Below are 21,441 nucleotides of genomic sequence, written 5' to 3'. Positions count from 1 at the left end.
ACTATTCCACACCTGTCCTAGGAAGACTTCAACACTTTCTCCCCATTTGGAAATCAATAACAGACAAATGGGTGCTTGGAATTATCCACCATTGCAATTGCCTGGAGCTCATCAACAATCCTCCAAACATTCCTCCTCGATCTCAAAATGTCACCAGACCACCAGCACTTGCTTCAACAAGAAGTGCAATCTGTATTACTCAAAGGAGCCATAGAACCAGTCCTCATTCAGTACCAAGGGTCAGGGGTTGTTTATTCACTTTACTTTCTGATTCCCATAAAGGACGGCTCCTTGAGACCTATTCTAGATCTCAGAGAGTTAAACAAATACATATTGTCAGAGCACTTCCACATGGTAACTTTTCAAGTACTTCCCCCTCTTGCAGCAGGGTGACTTTATGTCTACTCTAGATCTAAAAGATGCCTACTTTCATATTCCAATTCATCCCGCTCATCACAAATACCTCAGGTTTGTGATAGCAGGCAAACATTACCAGTAAAAGGTACTTCCATTTGGCGTCACCACAGCCCTCAGAGTGTTCACCAAATATCTCGCAGTAGTAGCCGCTCATCTCAGAAGACAATGTATACATGTCTTCCCTTACTTGGATGACTGGCTTAAAGTAGGCACTTGCCAAAACTGTATACTACACACTCCGACAACAGTACACCTACTTCATCAGGTGGGTTTTACAATAAATGCACAAAAGTCTCACCTGTGTCCGGCACTCGTGCAGTCTTATCTGGGAGCTTCCCTCAACACTCTCAAAGCTCTAGCCACTCCCAATGTAGCCAGGATTCACAATATTTAGGCCACAATATTACAATTTCAACCCAATCAATCATTGCCAGTCAGAGTCTTCATGCAACTGCTGGGAATAATTGAATCCTCCATTGCAATCGTACCTCATGCAAGGCTTCACATGCGTCCTCTGCAAGAATGTCTAGTGCGTCAGTGGAATCAATCACAGGGTCTATTAACCGGTCTAGTGTTGGTAGACAGCCGTACCCATCGCTCTCTGCAGTGGTGGAACCCTCAAAACTTAGCAAAAGGGCGGCCTTTCATAGACCCGATTCCACAGACTATACTGACAGCAGACGCATGGTTAACAGGTTGGGGTGCCCATCTTCAACATTACACAGTACAGGGGCTGTGGCAGACAATCAAATCAAGCTTTATTCAGATCATGCAAAATGTCCATAAAAGCATTCTATAAAATACAGTAAAATCCATTTATAACCCAAAAATATCCAGAAGAACAACATCTTAAAAATAACCACAGTCATTGTACATATATACCTATAGTAATTCATAGTTCAATTTTTCTAAGTGAACAAGTTCATTCCTTTGTTTTTTTGCTGACATTATATAACAAATTACTGCATTGCAGACCAGTATTCTTTCCAAATTCCGTAAATAGTTAAAAGCAGTTTTATAGGAGTACAGGCAATTATCTTTAAAAATTGGACGGAGATACATTTTTCTAATTTCTATATAAAAATTACAAAAAAGTAAAAAGTGAAGGGTGCTTTGTTTGGATCTACCATCACACGGGCAGTTTGGAAGATTAGCACACCACTTGCCCCTTTTAGGAAAGGCAAAAAGATGGTGTAATGTGTTCAGCCGTAGTCTGGTTAGGTCGAATCTATGCTGTACATTAGTTATAAAAACGAGGTATGGCTGCAGACCCATGGCGTTTGGTCCCTCAAGATAAGTTATAGCAGTTTTCTTAAAACCTGAAACCTAATCTCTTAAGGCTGTCCTAACATTCAGGAGACTCCTTTTCAAATCAACCTTACTAATATGTTGTAGGTCTTCAGGTTGATTTCCGTTCAGGGGCAAGTTGCATTCATCTAAGAGACCACTAATATACCTTAACCAAGGTATTTTCTTGCGTTGGTCCTGGGACAAACAGTCTAAAATAATATCCCTCGTAAAATGAGTTTCTTCCCTAGTCCAGATACGGTGCCACAGATTTAAAGCGGCCATGCTAATCAAGTCGTGTATATATGGTGTTCCAGTTTCTCTATGCGCAATAATGGAAGGGGTGGAGGCCGATACGGCTAACAAACGTCTTAAAAAATTGCTTGTAAGAATTTGTAATGGCGAGGTATCAGTCTGGCCCCATAGTGCTCCCCCGTAACAACTCCCGGTGATGCACTTTGCTCCGTACAGCTTGAGAATCGGAATTTGCCTAGTACCTTGACGGTAAGTTCCAATTCTATTAAGGACACGGAGGCGAGGATTATGCTTTAATCTCTCTTCGCTTTTATTATTACAAAAACACAGCAGCCAGAGAGATCTCACAGTAATCACTGAACCATCAAATACAGAAAAAACTACAACTCCCTACAACCAGGGAGGTATTCGGATACGTAGTCCATCAACTGTTTCCATTAACCACAATACAAAGTCCTATGTCTGTCTCCTCCCTTCCTCTTTCTTCGTGCAAGTCACACCATCTCATCATTGGTCCTGTTTAGATCCAACATTCCCTGAAAGAACCAAAAAACGAGGTGAGTAATCGGTAATATCGGCAAAGAATGCGATGCAACAGCAACATAATGCAAGAACATTAAGACAGAGAAACAAAACAATCTGAACAAAGCCATTAGTAAGCAAAATCGGTTACTTACTACCATACGGGAGGGTTCGCACCATAGTGCCCCGGGAGGGATAATCCTCGCCTCCGTGTCCTTAATAGAATTGGAACTTACCATCATGGTACTAGGCAAATTCCGATTCTATGTCAGGACCGGAGGCTTCAGATTATGCTAGTTCAAAGCTTACTTACCACCAACTGTGCCACATTCAGTACCGGTTTAAAGTAAAACCTCTTGAAAGTAGAGTCCGAAGACCAGTCCGCTGCATGCATTAAATCCTCCAGACGCGCTCCCAGCGCAAAAGCTTTTGCGGCCATAGCGCCTCTCGTAGAGTGGGCACCAAACTGCTTAGTGTCAATATCAGCCTCTTGCATAACCCACCGTACCCACCTAGCTATGGTGGGAGAAGAGACCGCTTTGTGTGGCTTCTTGAGAGCTATCAAGAGCTGTTGCTCGCCCGGAGGGCGAAGTTCCTGCGTTAAATCCTCGTACGCTTTCAGGCAGTCCAACACACATGATTTCGGCGGGTCCCGAAAAGCCAGGTACGAAATTGTTCTTGTATGAGACTTAGTCCTGCGACCTATCGTAAAAACAACCCCGTCCGGGAAAAAAGTACGCGCCGTGATGTCCAAAGCGTGAACATCTGAAACTCTCCTGCAGGAGACCAAGCACAAAAGCATAGCAAGCTTGGAAGATAATTCTTTCAAAGACAGGTATCTATTGGGTTGCCAGGAAAGAAACAAATTCAATACCGTGTTGACGTCCCAAAGGACGGAGTAGCGAGGTTCCGGGGGTAACGATAACCTTGCACCCCGTAGAAGTCTGCAAACCAACGGGTGTTCCCCTATTGGGGCCCCGTTCAAAGGAATGTTACCGGCCGAAACCGCAGATCTGATCGCGTTAATGGAGCGATACACTAAACCTTCCGATGCCAGATCGGCAAAGAAGTTTAAGAGGGGAACAATTCCTGCGACCACGGGATCAAGACTCCGTACGCGGACCGGTAACGTTTCGTGGTGCTATCTGCCCAAGCCTTTGAAAGTAGGGCCTCAGCCTGTCCCGAAAGCTCCGGCAACGACCACCGTCGCCTGAAAGCCGCCACACCATGAGTCGGAGCGTCCCCAGTGTGACTAGATGATGAGGATCTCCGTCCGGGTTCAGAAGAAGCGGAGGATACAGGGGGAGTAGGATTGGAGAATCCCAGGAAAGTTCCAGAAGAACCGGAAACCAAACATGAGACCTCCAAAAGGGAGTTACCAGGGTTACGTCCGCACACTGCCGGCCGATCTGAGCCGCCGTCCTCGTTATCATTGAAAACAGTGGAAACGCATAGCCTCGTTCCGCACTCCAATCCTGAAGGAAGGCATCCGTGGCTAGAGCCATCGGATCCGGCCTCCAACTGAAGAACCTCGGAACCTGGTTGTCCAGACGCGAGGCAAAAAGATCCACCGAAAACGGTCCCCAAAGATTGTTCAACCACCGGAATATCGGAGGGTCCAGCTTCCACAGGCTGGAATCGTAGAGATGTCTCGAGTGCCAGTCCGCGACCCGATTGTTCTGGCCCGGGAGATACTCTGCCATCACTGATATGTGGTGATCCAGGCAGAACCCCCAAAAGTCCTTCGCCAGATTGGCCAACGCTCGAGAACGGGGTCCTCCCAACCGATTGACATATCGAACTGCGGACAGTGGCGTCACTAGGGTTGGTGTCACCCGGTGCGGGTAACTCATGGTGTCACCCCCTCACGACTTACCGCATGGACCTCCTCCGCTCTGAGTCTGCCAGTGGACACAGTTGGCAAATAACGGGACCATACAGAATCCTTAGTAACGTTTGTAAATGTAGGTCCTATATTTACAAAATGTGCCTGTTAACAACAGTGTGATAATGACTCATTAATCTGGTTGTACAGTGGGCTACCTGCTAGTCAACAGTTTATTGGAATTTATAATATCATAGGTATGGTACTTTGTACTGGTGTGGTGTTCCCACTATCCAGCAACACGATATATCAGTGGTCGAAGTGGGGGGAAAAAAGTAGGGGAACTGTGGGCGGGAATAACCCAAGGATTGGATCAGTGGGCGGAGCCAGAGGTGTGGCTAGAATGCGCAAACATACCAATTGTTTGTATTTGTTTGGTTTCACTGCCCAGTTTTATCAACCAATGGATACACATGATTATTTAAGGTTATAATGAGTTATTGACAGTAAAATGTATTCACAAAGTGGGATATACTTCTAATCACAGAATGTCCCCAAATACGATAAAAAGCACAAGCCATTTGTCTCCGAGCCATGGAGTTTCTGTCATCAGCACTTCTCCCTTTTCCACAACAGCAGTACAAACATGAATGGCTAAAAATCCTAGTTTGCGAATGTTTTCTAAATAATAATGGCTCTGCCATATTTGCTTCATAATGCATGATCTGCTGCATGATATGACCATTTCAACAAATAAATTGTTTGTAGCTCAAATGTATCAAAAGTTAATAAATAATGTGACTTGTGTTGCTGCGGAGTAGATGACAGTTAATAGCTCACTGTTCTATGTTAGGATTTTAACTTATAAACTGCAAGTAACAAAAGGATCTCTCTGACAAAAGCAGTAGCCCACTGGCCTATTTACATTATGTGCACTTTGTGATCTGCATGGTACATGTTCTTTGCAGCAGGTACATTAACCCTCTGAGCTACCTTTCCATGAGTCAAATCTTCCATTAGACAAAATTCCAATCTCTCTAGGAAGAACGTTAATCACCAGAGTCATTATGACATTTTTATTGTTACCGAAAATTGTTGGAGGCCAGGAAGGAGGCAGCAAGCACTTTTAAAACCATAATAGACTTGCAAAAATGATGCCTCCACCTAAAGTCAGCACCTGGTGCGGTCACACCGGTTGCACCGCCCTAGAGTTGGCCCTTCTCAAGGGTCCTGTGATCTCAGTGACAGGGTCACTGTTGTTATAGGGTGTGCTGCTTCATAGGCCTGCCTGCAAGACTGGAGGTGAACTTAAGTATGAATAGTGGTGGACAAGCCTTGAAGGTTAACCTACACTTGTCATGCTAGGGTGCACCTGCTGGTGCTACGACACCAGGGATTCTAATGTCTTTCGAAGCCTTCTAAGGTCTAGCATGAGATAGTGCTCTCTCAGGAGAGTGGTCTGGTGGACTGGTTATTAAGGCTGAACCTGATTCCCCAGTTCCAAATTCAGCAGCTCTGGCCATAGTGCCACATCCTCTCCACCACTGAACACCATACTGCCCCACTGAGAAAAACTCAGACTGTCTTCAACTACAACCCAATTGTTACACCTGGATGCGGCTCAATTTAAATGACGCACTGGGCAAGAGCAATATGTGGCCTACAAGGAAACGTGACAGCATCCTGGAAAAAGCAAACAATCATAGGGAATGCAAAATTTTGCAAACCATGTGAAATGTAAGCAGGAACAACATGCTTACCTTAACACTTTTACACTCACTGTTCAGAAATCAGTGAGTGCTTTTGCCTGAAAAGTTAAGGACATGACAACAGGGCCCTGAATGGACCCATTTCAATGACCATTGCTTATATCCTTACTAAACGTAAGCAGTATGGTAAAAAAAGACAACATCCCTAGATGCAGAGCAGCAGTACAAATTTTGTTTTTCAATCCTCACATTGCAGTACCTCCAGGATTGGTGTGCACTAGTTCCAAGCCCTGGGAAAACAAGGCCAAGACAACAAAAATAGCGCTTCACTGGCAAACTCTGTAAAAGTGGCGCTAATGTGTTTGGGTGTGAATAAAATCAATCTGGCCAGTTTGCTACCCCTCTGTCTTACTTTCTTTAGTTATTTATTTTGCATATTTTTAAACTTTTATTCCCGATGCTGCACTTTGGAATTAAATGTCAGAAAAATACGACATTGATTTTCCAGCAAAAGTGATTTTCTTTTTTGGATCCATTTCACAGGGGAGCAAATAAAAGAAAGGAAAGGAAAGAGAGTGAGAACCCCGTCTTGCAGCCACTGTCTTCAGCAAGAGAAGAACTGCCGGGCTAGCAGGCGAGAGGCCTCAGCTTGTACGCAGAGCTGCTGTGCCTGAAAGTTGTCTTCGCAGGCCTCCTGACAGCTCAAAAGATGGGCCCACAACTCGGTGATCAGATGCAGGCAACCTCGCTCCGCACTACCTTCGCCCTCCCCCTGCGCCCTGCTGGGTGTCACCCCATGTGAGGGTGTCACCCGGTGCGGTCCGCACCCCCCACACCCCCATAGTGATGCCGCTGACTGCGGAGATGTTGTCCATCTTCAATAGGACGCAAGACTGCACTCTGTCCTTGGTCCGAAAGCGCACGGCGAAAGAACCCACTACCAGTTCTAAACAATTGATATGAAAATCCTGCTCGTCTAGAGACCAAACTCCTCCGGTGGAAAAATCCCCGCACCGAGCGCCCCAACCTGATCTGCTGGCGTCGGACTCGATGACCAAATCCAGAATGGAGCCGAAAATTGCGCGACCGTTCCACTCTTCCATATGGGTTAACCACCATGCAATCTCGTCCCTGGCCTCCGCTGAAAGCGGCACCACATGATCGTACGAGCGACCTCTCCTGAGATGATATGCCTTGGGACGTTGAAGGGCCCGATAATGCAAGGGTCCTGGAAAAATCGCCTGGATCGAGGACGACAGAAGGCCCACGAGTCTGGCCAAGTGACGCAAAGAGATAGTCGGCCTGGAAGCAGTCCGGCGGAGCTCGTGGCGAATTTTCGCCATCTTCCTCGACGGAAGACTAAGAGTTGCTTGAACGGAGTCCACCACAAAACCAAGAAAGGTGACTGACTGCGAAGGTTGGGGAATCGACTTCGCTGACAAACCCTAGACCCTGTAAAAGGGACACAGTCTGTTGGAGATGCTGCAACAGGGTTTGAGGACACTGCGCCATAAGAAGGAGGTTGTCTAAATAGACGATCATGCGAATACCCCGCGCGCGGAGGAACTCCACTGCAGGGCGCAGCACCTTGATGAAGCACCACGGAGCCGAGGAAAGTCCGGATGGAAGGTTGGTGAACTCGTACACCAGACCCAACCAAAAAAACTGTAGGAACCGTCTATGGTGCAGATGAATGGGAATCACCAGATAGGCAACTTTAAAATCCAAACGTGCCATCCAATCGGAGGGCCGCGGAACGTCGTGCTGCAGATGGATTCCCTCCATCTTGAAATGACGGTACACTAACCAAGCATTGAATTCCCTGAGGTTGATAACGGGTCGACGACCCCAGTCGGCTTTGTCCACCAGAAATATGTTGCTGAGAAAACCGTGGGGGTGCAAAGTTGAACGACAAATGGCTCCCTTGCGGAGCAACACGGAGACCTTTTAGTCAATCAACTGTGCGTCTTGGGGGCTGAAAACTAGCGGATGAGGCCACGACTCTTGTCGAGGGTTGTCTAAAAATTCCACATGAAAACCCTGAACGGTTTGGAGAACCCATGCATCGGAAGTTAGCGCTGCCCAAGCGCCCTGAAAGCACGCCAGTCGCCCCCCTATGCAAATCTGGTCTGCGGGAAGGACACTTACCGTTTGAACTTCCGCCGCCGGAGTTCGACTTGATACCTCCACAGCCCCTGAAATGCTGTCCTCGTGTTGGATAAAAGTTGTTGTAGTTGGCGGTTGAATTATATTGGCCACGGCCAGAGCCTTGTCCCCTTGAAGGGTTTTGTTGGAAACCACGGCCGGACGAGCGGCCACTGCCTCGACCGGCCCAGCGGGAAACCCGCTGGGTAAAAACCCTTTTAATACTGGACTGGGCCTTGCCCAACTAAGTAGATGTAGAGACAAATTTACCAAGCTCTTTAACGAATGGTTCAACAAAGAGGCCCCCTTGGGCCACTTCCCCTGCTTCCGAAGAAGCCAGGTCCCCAAGCTTGGGATCTAAATTAATCAACAACGAGCAGCGACGCTCGGTTGAAAGAGCGCAATTCGCGTTGCCCATAAAAATGATGGCTCGCTGGGCCCAGTTAGATGGGACTTCTGGTGAGATGGTCAAACCTGTCACTTTAGCCTCCTCCGCCATGTCTAAGATTTTGGCCATTGGTCCGATGGCATCGAGGAGTTTGTCCTGACAGGACCGCCAAGACCTATCTATACCCTTCCGAGGGTCTTTCACATACTTCGCCAAAAAAGTGGCCATTTTAGGGTCTAACTCTGGCGTAAACGCAATCTTATCAGGCAGAGAGGGTCTCGGACACTCCGCTCTTAAACAACTCCGCGCCTCCTTCTCAAGAGGCTTGCGGAGGCGATTCGCAAGAAAGCGGACAACTTTATCCCCCGGGACCCAAGCCGACGACCGGGAATGCATAATATCGTCGGGGTTAAGCATGTACACATCTGCCTCCGGCGTCGCCGAAGAGGCGGCAGGAGTTGAACGCCAAGGACGAGAGGACCCCGCTTCTTCGTCGGTATCCCCTTGAGTATCGTTATCCGTGGCAGGGGATGGAGGGTCCGAAATATCCTGTGGAGCTCCCTCCGATGGAGGGAGAGGGACGGCGACACCGCTTTCGCTAAAAACACAGTCTTAAGGCTCGCAAAGGCGTCTACGTCTACACCGTCCGGTCGCTGTTTCTTGAGGGGCCTCCTCATGACTATCGCTGGTGACCGGCACGGTGCCTACGCGCACCGCAGCCAACCTGTTACACTCCTGAACTATTCTGTCTGATAGGCGTTGTTCCATAGGAGCTACCACTTCATTAACCACCCTATAAATTGAAGCATCTACAGCATCAGAGAAATCGTCGTCATAAGGTAGGTACTCCCTGACCTCCTCCTCATAATATTCTGCCTGACCAGCCATAGTGACAAGGTAAGTAACCAGAGAGGGAATACCACTACTCAATGTGCCTGGTTGAAGTGCACAAACTACAAGAAAACACACATACACAGGAATAAATATTGGGGGCAGGCCGGAGGCTGCGCATAATTTGGGTAGCCCAAAGGACCACAGATAGGTTCGCACCACAACCCACAACGCGCTCTAACCCTCAGGAACAGAACCTGACCGGGTGTCTGCCTCCCAGCGCGTCTGACAGCAGCGTTATTGCCCAGAGCTAATAACTTGCTCAATGAGTGAGAAAAAGCAAGTGAAATCAGATGCTCAATACAGCGCTGATAAGCGCGTTCACCGTGGGTGTAAACCCCGCACTACGGACCCCTGTTGGGGCGTTCAGGAGAGGACTAGGTAGGAAAATACAGTCCCATTCACAGATGTCTTTGGTGAGGCAGAGATACGGGAGACAAGGCTCGGCGTTCGTTTCTCTCGCAGCGCGCTCCTCATCGCGAGAGCAACGAGACGGACGAGTCCCCCTAGCGGCCGCAGGTGACGCCGCACCAGCAGGGGAGCTGGCCGCATAAGGAGCGACAAGCGTTCCTGCGGCCGGCCGGGGCTCTGTAAGGCAAACAGCAAGCGCTCGGCAATAACTAAACGCAGCGCTACAATATTAAGGATAATGCCACAGAAACCTGGTAAAAAGAATACAAGTCACAGTGAATATTACAGAAAAAGCTAATAGAGACCACTTAACTGGCTGCGAAGCAGCGAAGAAAGAGGAAGGGAGGAGACAGACATAGGACTTTGTATTGTGGTTAATGGAAACAGTTGATGGACTACGTATCTGAATACCTCCCTGGTTGTAGGGAGTTGTAGTTTTTTCTGTATTTGATGGTTCAGTGATTACTGTGAGATCTCTCTGGCTGCTGTGTTTTTTGTAATAATAAAAGCGAAGAGAGATTAAAGCATAATCCGAAGCCTCCGGTCCTGACATAGAATCTCCTGTACAGGTTTTTTACCAATTTTTGGGGAGAATCTAAAAATAGCCTCCACCAATTTCATAAATTTCAACTTGCTGTCGGGAGGTCCCTCCCTGGACAGCGTAAAGAATGACGTTGAACTGGAATAGGTTGTCAAGGGTTTTTAATCTCCAAGGATATATGTACAATGGGATGGATTCGTCATGGGTTGCTGGGTCTTTTAGCTCCGAGATTGTTCTCTCCGTGGCCGTTCCCTTTCCGGGAATCTCCTGCTTCTCCTGGTTACTTCACCGGTGAGGGAGGAGGACTCAGCACATGAAAACAAAAATAAAGAGAATCCTCTTAGGTTTCTAGCAGTGCTGTCACTCTAGGGGCAGGGTTCGTGAGGGACACCAAACGAATCAAAGAGTGTGTCACAAGGTCAAGGACCCGGCCACCAACAGTTGTGCGTAACGGTGATATCCGCAGATGAACCGTCTACGGGTTATCACAAAGTGCCCCTTCCTTTTCCACCGCCCCGGTTCCCTGGTCCCAGGATACGATGTCGTACCTGTTGGAGCCAGGAACCTCCGGGTCCCTGGCAGGGCGCAGCGTGTTCCTCGCCTCCTGGCCCGGCCTCCGCTTCTCCTTCCGGTCTCGGGACTCGTCTCTGGATCTTGCTTCCGTTCTTCCACTCTCCTCTCTCCGGTTCCGCGTCTTCTCCTCCTCTCTCCTGGTTCTCGCCTTCACCTCCTTGCTCCTCCGGCGTTCCTCTCACTTCCGCATCTGCGTCCTTTCTCTGCGGCGCCCGCCAATCCGGACCCGCGACGTCACAGGGGGCGTGGTCCTCCTCTGCCGAGGAAGCCCCGTCCTGAAAGGGCCAGCGCTCGTTTAATGTCTAAGATGGCGCCAGCGTCGCTCCTCTCCAGTTCCCCGGTGACTGTTGAAGAAAGAAGGGTGGTGAAACAGGTGAGTCCTGGGTCAGGCTGCGGGGGAAAGGAGGCACCCCCTGACACACCCTCCCCCAAGCAAAGTCCCGGTCGGGGACGTAGGAAACTCGGGAGAGGAAGTCCGCATTGGCGTTGGAGGAACCAGCCCGATGAAGGACATCAAACACAAAGGGTTGAAGGGAGAGGAACCACCTCATGACTCGCGGGTTGTTGGACTTGTTACGGCTCATCCAGACGAGGGGCGCGTGGTCGGTGTAGAGAGTAAACCTCCGCCCCTCTAGGTAGTAGCGCAACTTTTCCACCGCCCATTTCACCGCGAGGCATTCCTTCTCGATGGTGGGATAATGTCTTTCCCGGGGAAACAGGGTCCGACTAATAAACAGAATGGGCTTCTCGACGTCCCCCTCCGTTAATTGGGAAAGAACGGCCCCTATACCTGAGTCCGAGGCGTCCGTTTGGAGGATAAAGGGACGGCTAAAGTCCGGGGAGACCAGTACCGGGTGGTTCGTAATGGCCTGTTTCAATCGGGAGATCGCTTCCAGGACCTGGGGTGTGGGTTGCCGCAAAGTCCGGTCAGAGACGGATTTCTTTAAGAGTTCTGTAAGAGGAGCCGAGATCTCTGAGTATTGGGGTATAAAGCGTCGGTAATATCCCAACAGACCCAGAAAGGCCCGGACTCCGCGCTTGGTGGTGGGGACAGGGGTCTCCCGGATGGCTCTCACCTTTTCGGTTTGGGGCGCAATGCAGCCTTTACCGAGTAGAAACCCCAGGTATCGTACTTGGTGAAACGCTGCAAAGGACTTTCCAGCGTTAATATGTAATCCAGCAGTCCGAAGTTCCTGAAGGACCTGTCGGCAATGTTCTAGATGGGATGACCAGGATGAACTGAAAATCACAATATTGTCTAGATATGCCGACGAGTAGTCCGAGTGGGGGCGGAGAACAACATTCATCAATCTTTGGAAGGTGGCTGGTGCTCCATGCAAACCAAAGGGTAGGACAGTAAACTCAAAAAGACCATCAGGGGTGGAGAAGGCTGTTTTTTTCTGATCACACTCCCTGAGGGGCACCTGCCAGTACCCTTCTGTTAAGTCCAGGGTGGTTATGTATTCGGCCTTCCCTAACCTTTCTATTAACTCGTCTACCCTGGGTAACGGATACGCTTCTAGAGAGGAGATGGCGTTGATTTTTCTGAAGTCAATACAGAATCTAATGGATCCATCGGGTTTAGGGACTAGGACTATGGGAGATGACCATTCGCTCTGGGAGGGTCGGATCACCCCCATCTGTAGCATCTTCTGAATCTCCGTAGACACGGCCGATCGCCGGGCTGCCGGGATTCGGTAGGGTCTTTGTTTGATGGGTTCCCCAGGCCGAGTCTCTATCCGATGCTCGACCAGGGTGGTTTTCCCAGGATAGTCAGAAAAGAGATCCTGAAAGGAACAAAGGAGGTTCAACAAGTCCTGCGTGTCCTGTTCTGATAGGTCGGGATTCACGGTCAGGGCCTCTAAGGTACAGGGGGAACAGGCTTCAGTTTGGGTCAACTGTACGTCTTGAGGAGGTGGACCTAACCATTTTTTTAGTAGGTTGATATGATACGTTTGGGTGGTGTGGTCGTTCATTTGTAATCTATAGGTGGTGTTCCGGATAGTCGCTAGGACCCTATACGGGCCCTTCCATCCTCTTTTTCCTTTGTTCAGGCTGGATGGTTGTGTAACCAATACCCAGTCGCCTACTTGAAGGACACGTATTTTGGTGCCCTTATCGTATAGCTTCTTTTGTTGGCCCTGAGCTTTCTCGAGGTTCCTATGGGCCAACTCTCTTAATTTACCCAAGGTGGAACGTAGTTGTCGAGCGTATTCGAGGAGAGTCTGGGTGTTGTCTTCCTCTGTTTCCCAGGTTTCCCTTGTCATTTCCAGCAGCGTACGTGGTTGTCGGCCATAGAGGAGTTCAAACGAGGAACACCCTAGGCTACTTTGTACCTGCCCTCTAATGACAAAGAGAGCCAGAGGTAGAAGACGTGCCCATGACTTCCCTTCGCTTTCCATCATCTTTTTGAGAGTCAATTTCAGATTGCCATTATACCTCTCCACTAATCCGTCCGTTTGCGGATGGTAAACGGAGGTTTTTATATGTTTTACGTTCAGAAGTTTGCATACTTGTGCCATTAGGGAAGAAACAAAGGGTGTCCCTTGATCAGTAAGGATTTGTGAGGGAAAGCCCACCCTGGAAAAATATTCCACAAGTTTGTCGGCTATGGCTGAGGAGGTGGTACTCCGAAGGGGAAAAGCTTCTGGGAAGCGTGTGCAATAGTCGACCAAGACCAAGGCATATCGGAATCCCTGGGACGTCCGGGGTAACGGTCCTATGAGATCTAGCCCTACCCTTTCAAACGGTTGTCCCACAATGGGTAGAGGCTGGAGGGGAGCTTTTGGGGGTTGATATGGATTCCTAATTTGACAGACTGGACATGTTTTGCAATAGGACTTGATTTCGGCGTATATACCTGGCCAGTAGAAGTTTTTCAGAATATTGTCTGTGGTTTTCTGAGCCCCCATGTGCCCTGCCAACAGATGGCTATGCGCGAAAAACAGGACCTGTTCTCTGAAAGGGGTAGGGACGAGGAGCTGTGACGGGCTCTGGGCGTTAGGAAGACGGTATAATAGTCCCTGTTTTATAGAAAAACAGGGGTAAAGTCCTGCCCTCTGGGGAGGTTCCTTTTTTGCCTCCTGCCAGGCGTGAACCAGTGTGGGATCGTTCAGTTGTGCGAAGTGGAAATTCCGGTCAATAGCCCAAGGCTCCTGGCCTAAAAGACCGGAAGATGTTTTTACCGGGGGTTCGGTGGTCTTCCGGAAGAGAGATAAGAAGTCCGGGTTATCCGTACCCAGAATGAGGTCCTCCGGAAGAAAGTCCGACAGCCCTACGGTGACATAACTAGAACCGGTTGTCCCGGGACATGAGAGGGGTACCCTGGCTGTGGGATAACACCGCACGTCCCCATGAATACACCTAATAGCCACCTTACCTCCCGGGACCCTTTGGTTGGGGGATACGAATCCGCTTTTCATCATGGACTGTTTACACCCCGAATCTAACAGAGCGGCCACGGTAAAGGTATTGACTCTGAGACTTACGTAGTAGGCCGCGCCCAATTCAGTTGAATACAACAAGTTGCGGGGTCCGTAGCTGCAATCCATGGGCTCCTCAGTTTTCCTTCGTGGACAAACCCGGGCGATATGCCCCCACTCGCCACATTCGAAACACTGGGGTTGACGAGGAACCAGGGGTTCTGGCCGCATGGGTCTCACTTTTTCCGGTTCCTTGATGGGGCGCAGTGGTTTGCGGGGTATCGTCGTGGACCGTATCCCTTTCTCAGGTTCCCAGGCTAGAGGACGAGGTTGGGCTCTAACATATGAAGTGGCCATTTCCACGGCCCTGTCGATGGTGAGTCCTGCATGTTGACGAAGCCAACGCTGTGTGGCGAATGGCAAGGCTTCGACGAATTGTTCCAATATGACGGCGTTCTTTATCTCCGTTTTAGAATAGTCATTAGGACGTAGCCACTTTTCCGCGGCCATCTTCAGCTTTAGGTACAGGGTTTTGGGAGTATCCCCGGAAGCGCCCTTCTCGCGACGGAACCTTAGTCTATATGCTTCGGCATCCATTCCCAAATGCTCCAGTATTACTAGCTTAATGTCATCGTACGGAACGTCCCCACCTTCGTTGGCCAGCTGGTAGGCGGCCTGGGCTTCCCCGGAGAGCAGGGGTGCGAGAAAAAACGGCCATTTGTCCCTGGGCCATCCTGCCGCTTTGGCAGCCCGTTCGAAGTTGACTAGAAATGCGTCGGGATCGTCCCCGGGGATGTACTTCTGTAAGGATACTGTGGGGAAGGCGCTGGATGGACGGACAGTCACTTGTCCCCCTGGCCCAGAGGGCATTTCGTCCACGACGCGGGTTAGCGCATCTAGTTGGGCCTTCATCTGATCCTTGAAGGTGTCTCTATCGGCCTGGGCGTTTGTCAGTTGCCTCTCTATCGCCCATTCTAGTTTACGCTGTCCTTCCACTAAATGCTGGATGAGCGCCTCCATCAGGTGTCGTTATCCTGCGCTACTGTGCCCGCATTCTCCACCAAATTGTCGGGAGGTCCCTCCCTGGACAGCGTAAAGAATGACGTTGAACTGGAATAGGTTGTCAAGGGTTTTTAATCTCCAAGGATATATGTACAATGGGATGGATTCGTCATGGGTTGCTGGGTCTTTTAGCTCCGAGATTGTTCTCTCCGTGGCCGTTCCCTTTCCGGGAATCTCCTGCTTCTCCTGGTTACTTCACTGGTGAGGGAGGAGGACTCAGCACATGAAAACAAAAATAAAGAGAATCCTCTTAGGTTTCTAGCAGTGCTGTCACTCTAGGGGCAGGGTTCGTGAGGGACACCAAACGAATCAAAGAGTGTGTCACAAGGTCAAGGACCCGGCCACCAACAGTTGTGCGTAACGGTGATATCCGCAGATGAACCGTCTACGGGTTATCACAAAGTGCCCCTTCCTTTTCCACCGCCCCGGTTTCCTGGTCCCAGGATACGATGTCGTACCTGTTGGAGCCAGGAACCTCCGGGTCCCTGGCAGGGCGCAGCGTGTTCCTCGCCTCCTGGCCCGGCCTCCGCTTCTCCTTCCGGTCTCGGGACTCGTCTCTGGATCTTGCTTCCGTTCTTCCACTCTCCTCTCTCCGGTTCCGCGTCTGCTCCTCCTCTCTCCTGGTTCTCGCCTTCACCTCCTTGCTCCTCCGGCGTTCCTCTCACTTCCGCATCTGCGTCCTTTCTCTGCGGCACCCGCCAATCCGGACCCGCGACGTCACAGGGGGCGTGGTCCTCCTCTGCCGAGGAAGCCCCGTCCTGAAAGGGCCAGCGCTCGTTTAATGTCGAAGATGGTGCCAGCGTCGCTCCTCTCCAGTTCCCCGGTGACTGTTGAAGAAAGAAGGGTGGTGAAACAGGTGAGTCCTGGGTCAGGCTGCGGGGGAAAGGAGGCACCCCCTGACACTTGCATAGAGTTATATGTGTATTCCAAGTACCCTTACTGTTAAAAAGAATCCCTAAGTAAGAAAATGTAAACGTGCTCTCTATTAATGTCCCGTTAATATAATGTGATTTTGTTTTAATTTTCCTTTTACCACAGGACATAACCAGAGTCTTACTCAGGTTAATTTTTAAATGTTTTTCCGTCATAAAACTAGTAATATTGTCCATCAGGGTCTGTAAGCCGTTCGCTGTCCTTGAAATTAGGACGGCATTATCGGCGTACAATAATAGAGGTGTTGCCCGCTTACCGATCATTGGAACGTCTACCCCCAAATTCTGTAGTAAAATGTCAACACCATTTATATAAAGTGAAAACAGAAGAGGTGCAGCCCTGTCTTATTCCACGTGTAATATTAAAGTGCTTTGTGCATTCCCCATGTATTCCATAGCGTATCTTTGCGGACAGACGAGCATAGATTTGGGATAAAAAACTAATAATATCCTCCGGGGCTCCCATCCCTCCCAACGTCTCCCATAACTTGGAATGATTCACCAATTCAAATGCACTTGACAAATCTACAAAGCAAAGGTGCAAGGATCCTTCCCTAGCGAAGGTGTATTTTCCTTTTATTAGTTCTAAAGTCAGACACTGTTCGACCGTCCCAACACTGAGCTACAGATAAGATGTTTTTTTCTTCTACCCATTGCTCTAGCCTGGCCAACAGCATTCTGCCCATAACTTTAGAAGTAGAGTCAAGCAAAGATATTGGGCGATAACAATTGGCACTACTCCTATTCCCCTTTTTAAAAATGGGGACTATCAGACTCTCTGCCCAAGTGGCAGGTACCACACCCTCAATTGTTGCATTAAAACATTTGTACAAAACGGGTACCCAAAAATCCATATTATATTTAAATATATCAATTGGGACTCCGTTGGGTCCAGCCACTTTGCCACTAGCGCTATTCTTAAGGGCTGGTCTAATTTCATCTTGACTGATACTCCTTATTTTGGTGTTTTCTAAGATTATGACGGATTTATCCTCTTTATTTAAAAAACCCAGTTCCGCTTCTTTAAAAATTGCTTCAAAGTGGATTAACCAATCCGCTGGGGTCACTACCGTGTCAATTTTTACTGATTGGACATCTTTAAAGAAAGGTTGGTCCAATGTTTTCCAAAAAAGGGCCGAATCTCTAAGATCGGCATCTTTGATCAGATTCTCCCACGCATTATTCCTAATCTCTGATTTTCTACGGATAAGGGCTTCTTTATATGACTTCTGTAGAATACTGACCTCCTCCCTATTGCTCGGGATGGTTTTTAGTGCAGACTTTAAATCTCTATTTAATCTAGAGCATTGATTATCAAACCATCTTGGGGAATGCGAAACATTTGTTTTAGGATTATTTCGCAAATTATCAGAAATTGACGTAGAAATGCTTTAAAAAGCCTTAACTATGTCCAAGCTATTTGAGGAATTATCAAGGCAGGTTATAACATGATCATTAATTTTTAATAGGATCCTAATTGTAAAAGCTTCTGGGTCAACGCCAACCCATTTGATTGAGATCCCATTCTCACCCTGTGTTTTTATATCCATAGCATGGGTACTTACTTCCGGTTGTTTTAAAAGGGGAGATCTTAAGGTTATCAGCACGGGATGATGATCACTCAATAAACTTGGGGAGACAGAACATTCAGCTATTAGGGACCTAAGACTTATTGAAGTGATAAAATGATCTATACATGAGGATGATCTTACTCCTTCAAAGGTGTAAATATTACCCCTATCCTCACGTCCGCTCCCTTTTATAACCTTCCTGTAATTTCTAGGTTATACTTAGACATAACAAGGTTAATATTTTCGCCATAATTGTTATGTGGAAAATGTGCAGAAACAGTGCCTGATTGCTCTTCATAGCGACATTGAATCCCCGCTATAAGGTTACATGGTTCTATGTTAAAGTCTCCCGCCCAAATTAGGGAAGAATCCAGACCTACAATCTTCATGAATTCCGTCAGCTCCTTGTCCAAAGACATGATGACCTCATGTCTCGGAGCATTAGAAGTAATATTATAAAAATGAATCACTATAATATCCTGTAATTCATCTGCTGTAAAAAATAAAAACTGGAAATTTGGTGCCTTTTGTATAATATTTTTTTTACGTCAGCCTAGAAGACAATGATATAAGTGCTGCTAAACCCCCTCTAGCCCTACCTGCCTTTGAGGGGATAGCATTTGTTGAAATTGTCTTGAACCCGTTTACGAAGAAATTATCTGTCAGCCAAGTCTCTTGTAATAAAACCACATCGCAGAGTTGGATGCTTGTAAGCCAATTTACATCCAGCAGTTTATACCTAACCCCAGCAACATTCCATGTCATTATATGAAGGCATTCGTACTGAGGATAGCTAGAAGGATCCGTCTCAACTTCTGTGGCAGATCCTTTCTTGCATCTGACAATGCTAGCCTCTCTGGCTTTAGTTAATGGACTCATACGCCTCCCTTCATAGATTAATGTATCTAGCTCGGTATGCAAGTAAAGCTCAGTTGAAGGGGGAGACCGAACGATGATATTCTCCAACAGTGGGGGACTTAAAGGTTTTAGTCAATCACAACCATCTAAACCGGACAATGGGGCAAATCTGTTAACTAAATTTAGATAGGGTGATCTCTGAGTAGGACCCTGCGGTGCTCTCCAGTAATTTAAAATGCGGGGTGTTGACCACCCTTTCCAAATAAAATGGGGCCTATAAAAGAACCCTCATGGCAAAAGAGAGATTTTACTGGAATGATCCTCTAAATTAGTACTCCCTATACGATCCAGCAGAAATCTCGCAACCTGCTCATTATTAAAGTTGGCAATGATGCAGTCCCCTCTCACATCCTTCCTAGAATGTCCTATCCAAGCAGAACGTCTAGCCATGATCATCTGATTACAGATGTCCTGATCCCAAACCCCGACATCCTTCAATTTAGTTATAAGCCAGTACATAGTTTTGGCCATCAGCTGATCCGTAGTTTCTACCTGTACTTCCTGTAAAACCGGGACATTCCGCAGAATCACTACCAACGGGGCAGCAGCTGGAGGAAGATGCAAGACCTGAGAGCCCTCCAAGGCTAGACTATGATCCACACCCTTAATCGTCTGTTGCGGTGTTCGGCGCTGAGGCCCTGGTATCAAGCTTGGTGCTTCGCCACCCACAGTCCCAACACACGGGCCACTTTCCTCCCCTCCCTGACTACAAAAGATAGCCTGAATGTGACCACTGGGATTAAACCCTTGCTCAACCCTTTTAAAACCCACATGCACTAAACCAACATCATGATTACCCGCAACATCCACATTCCTCCCAGGTGCCAACGATGTTGATGGTATTTTCCTCACTACGAGGGATTTAGGAGGAATGGAGTTTCCAAGTACCACGTTGCTCTGCTCATTCGATGTACTAACCATTAACCTATTTCTGGAGGCTAAAAGACCCTCTAGGTTGGAAAGATTATTCATAACCTTCAGTTCAAAATCGGTTAGTCTTTCATCAATTTTAGACAGCCTATGCATTATTGGAGACAGAGATGATGCAATTAAATTACCCAATTTGGACCACATAACATCATTAACTTTGTCAGAGGAATCGCCCAGAAAATCTAAAGTCGAGTCCCATGGCAAACTTGGCTGTGAAGACACCGTTGTTAAAGATGGCGATGCTACAGTTTCTCCATTTTTATTCATCTTTTTAATTTTTGCCGGTTTCTGTCTCTGTGGGCCCCCTCTCCGCTTCCTCTTTTGTGAAGAATCTGGGGGTACGGCAGAGGAGTTAGTTTTAACATGAGGTCCAGATCTCGTGGCAATACGAGGGGGTGCACTGCTTCGGGTATTTACAGTAACCGTCTCAACCAGTTCAACAGATGGCGTAATATTATGTGTTCCCTGTCCGCCTTGTTTTTCCGATGGTTCATTTTGAGACAATCCATGGTCACTTCTATGACGGGAGAATCAGGAACTGCGATCAAGGAGCGATCAGGCGTACGAGCACAAGCCAGGGCGCCCAGAGACGATCGTTTAGCTGTTTGTAGATCAAGAGAGACACAATGCTCTGTCAGTGCTATCTCGTGAGCAAGGACAGAACTGGCTCTAATTAAAAACTGATCCAAAGTCCCCGCCACGCTGCCAGAGGGCTGTACAGATCTTCCCTTGCCCTCACGCAAATTCATCCTCTCTAAGTTCATGAAATGATGGGAGGTCAAAAGGAAACAACTTGATAAATTCCACCATCCCAAATAATAACACTTTTCCAAAGACCCACCGTATGTCAAATTGGACTGACCTTCTGATGATGACCGGCTTAGAGAGCGAGCCCGGCTCGTCCTCATCCGGTCTCAAACGGGCCCGCCCTTGGCCCAGGCTTCGCCCTGCGCACGCCCGCCCGCGTCCCGGGAGCCGCAAGCACCTTTATGCGCCTCCGGGTGCGAAAGAATTGCAGCGGCGCCTCCTGGCGCGGTAATCAGGCAAAGCAGTGTGGGCTCTGAAGTCCTGTAAAGCGGTTCCCGCGAAGCGGGAGCCGCGAGCACCTTTATGCGCCTCCGAGTGCGAAAGAATGGCAGCGGCGCCTCCTGGCGTGGTAATCGGGCAAAGCAGTGTGGGCTCTGAAGTCCTGTAAAGCGGTTCCCGCAAAGCGGGAGCCGTGAGCATCTTTATGCGCCTCGGGGCACGAAAGAATGGCAGCGGTGCCTCCTGGCGCGGTAACCAGGCAAAGCAGTGTGGGCTCTGAAGTCCTGTAAAGCGGTTCACCCACAAACGTCTCCACATCAAATACCTGAAACTTCTAGCCATGTTCCTAGCACTCAAAGCTTTTCTCACCCAACTTGTAGGCAAGACTGTCTTAGTTCGCATGGACAAATTGACAGCAAAGTACTACCTACAGAAATAGGGAGGGACACACTCTCTCCAGCTGTCGTGCCTTGCACAAAGCATTTGGAATTGGGCGATTCACCACAAAAACTATCTCCTAGCAGGACACCTTCCAGGAGTAGACAATCTGATTGCAGACCTGCTCAGCAGACACAGGCAGCAAGTACATGAGTGGGAACTTCATCTCCAAGTTCTT

At 48.4% G+C, this 21,441-nt stretch overlaps 1 protein-coding gene across 3 annotated transcripts in view; it reads left to right on the top strand.

The window, feature by feature from the left end:
• The window catches only part of SMARCA2 (SWI/SNF related BAF chromatin remodeling complex subunit ATPase 2), a 1,761,756-nt gene that overhangs the window by 679,555 nt on the left and 1,060,760 nt on the right, over window positions 1–21,441 (top strand). The window lies entirely within an intron of this gene.

Source organism: Triturus cristatus, chromosome 2_1 (assembly GCF_964204655.1).
Source record: "Triturus cristatus chromosome 2_1, aTriCri1.1, whole genome shotgun sequence".
Classification (NCBI taxonomy): domain Eukaryota; kingdom Metazoa; phylum Chordata; class Amphibia; order Caudata; family Salamandridae; genus Triturus; species Triturus cristatus.
The sequence above is the reverse complement of the archived record's forward strand: the minus strand, read 5'-3'. Positions and strand labels throughout refer to the sequence as shown.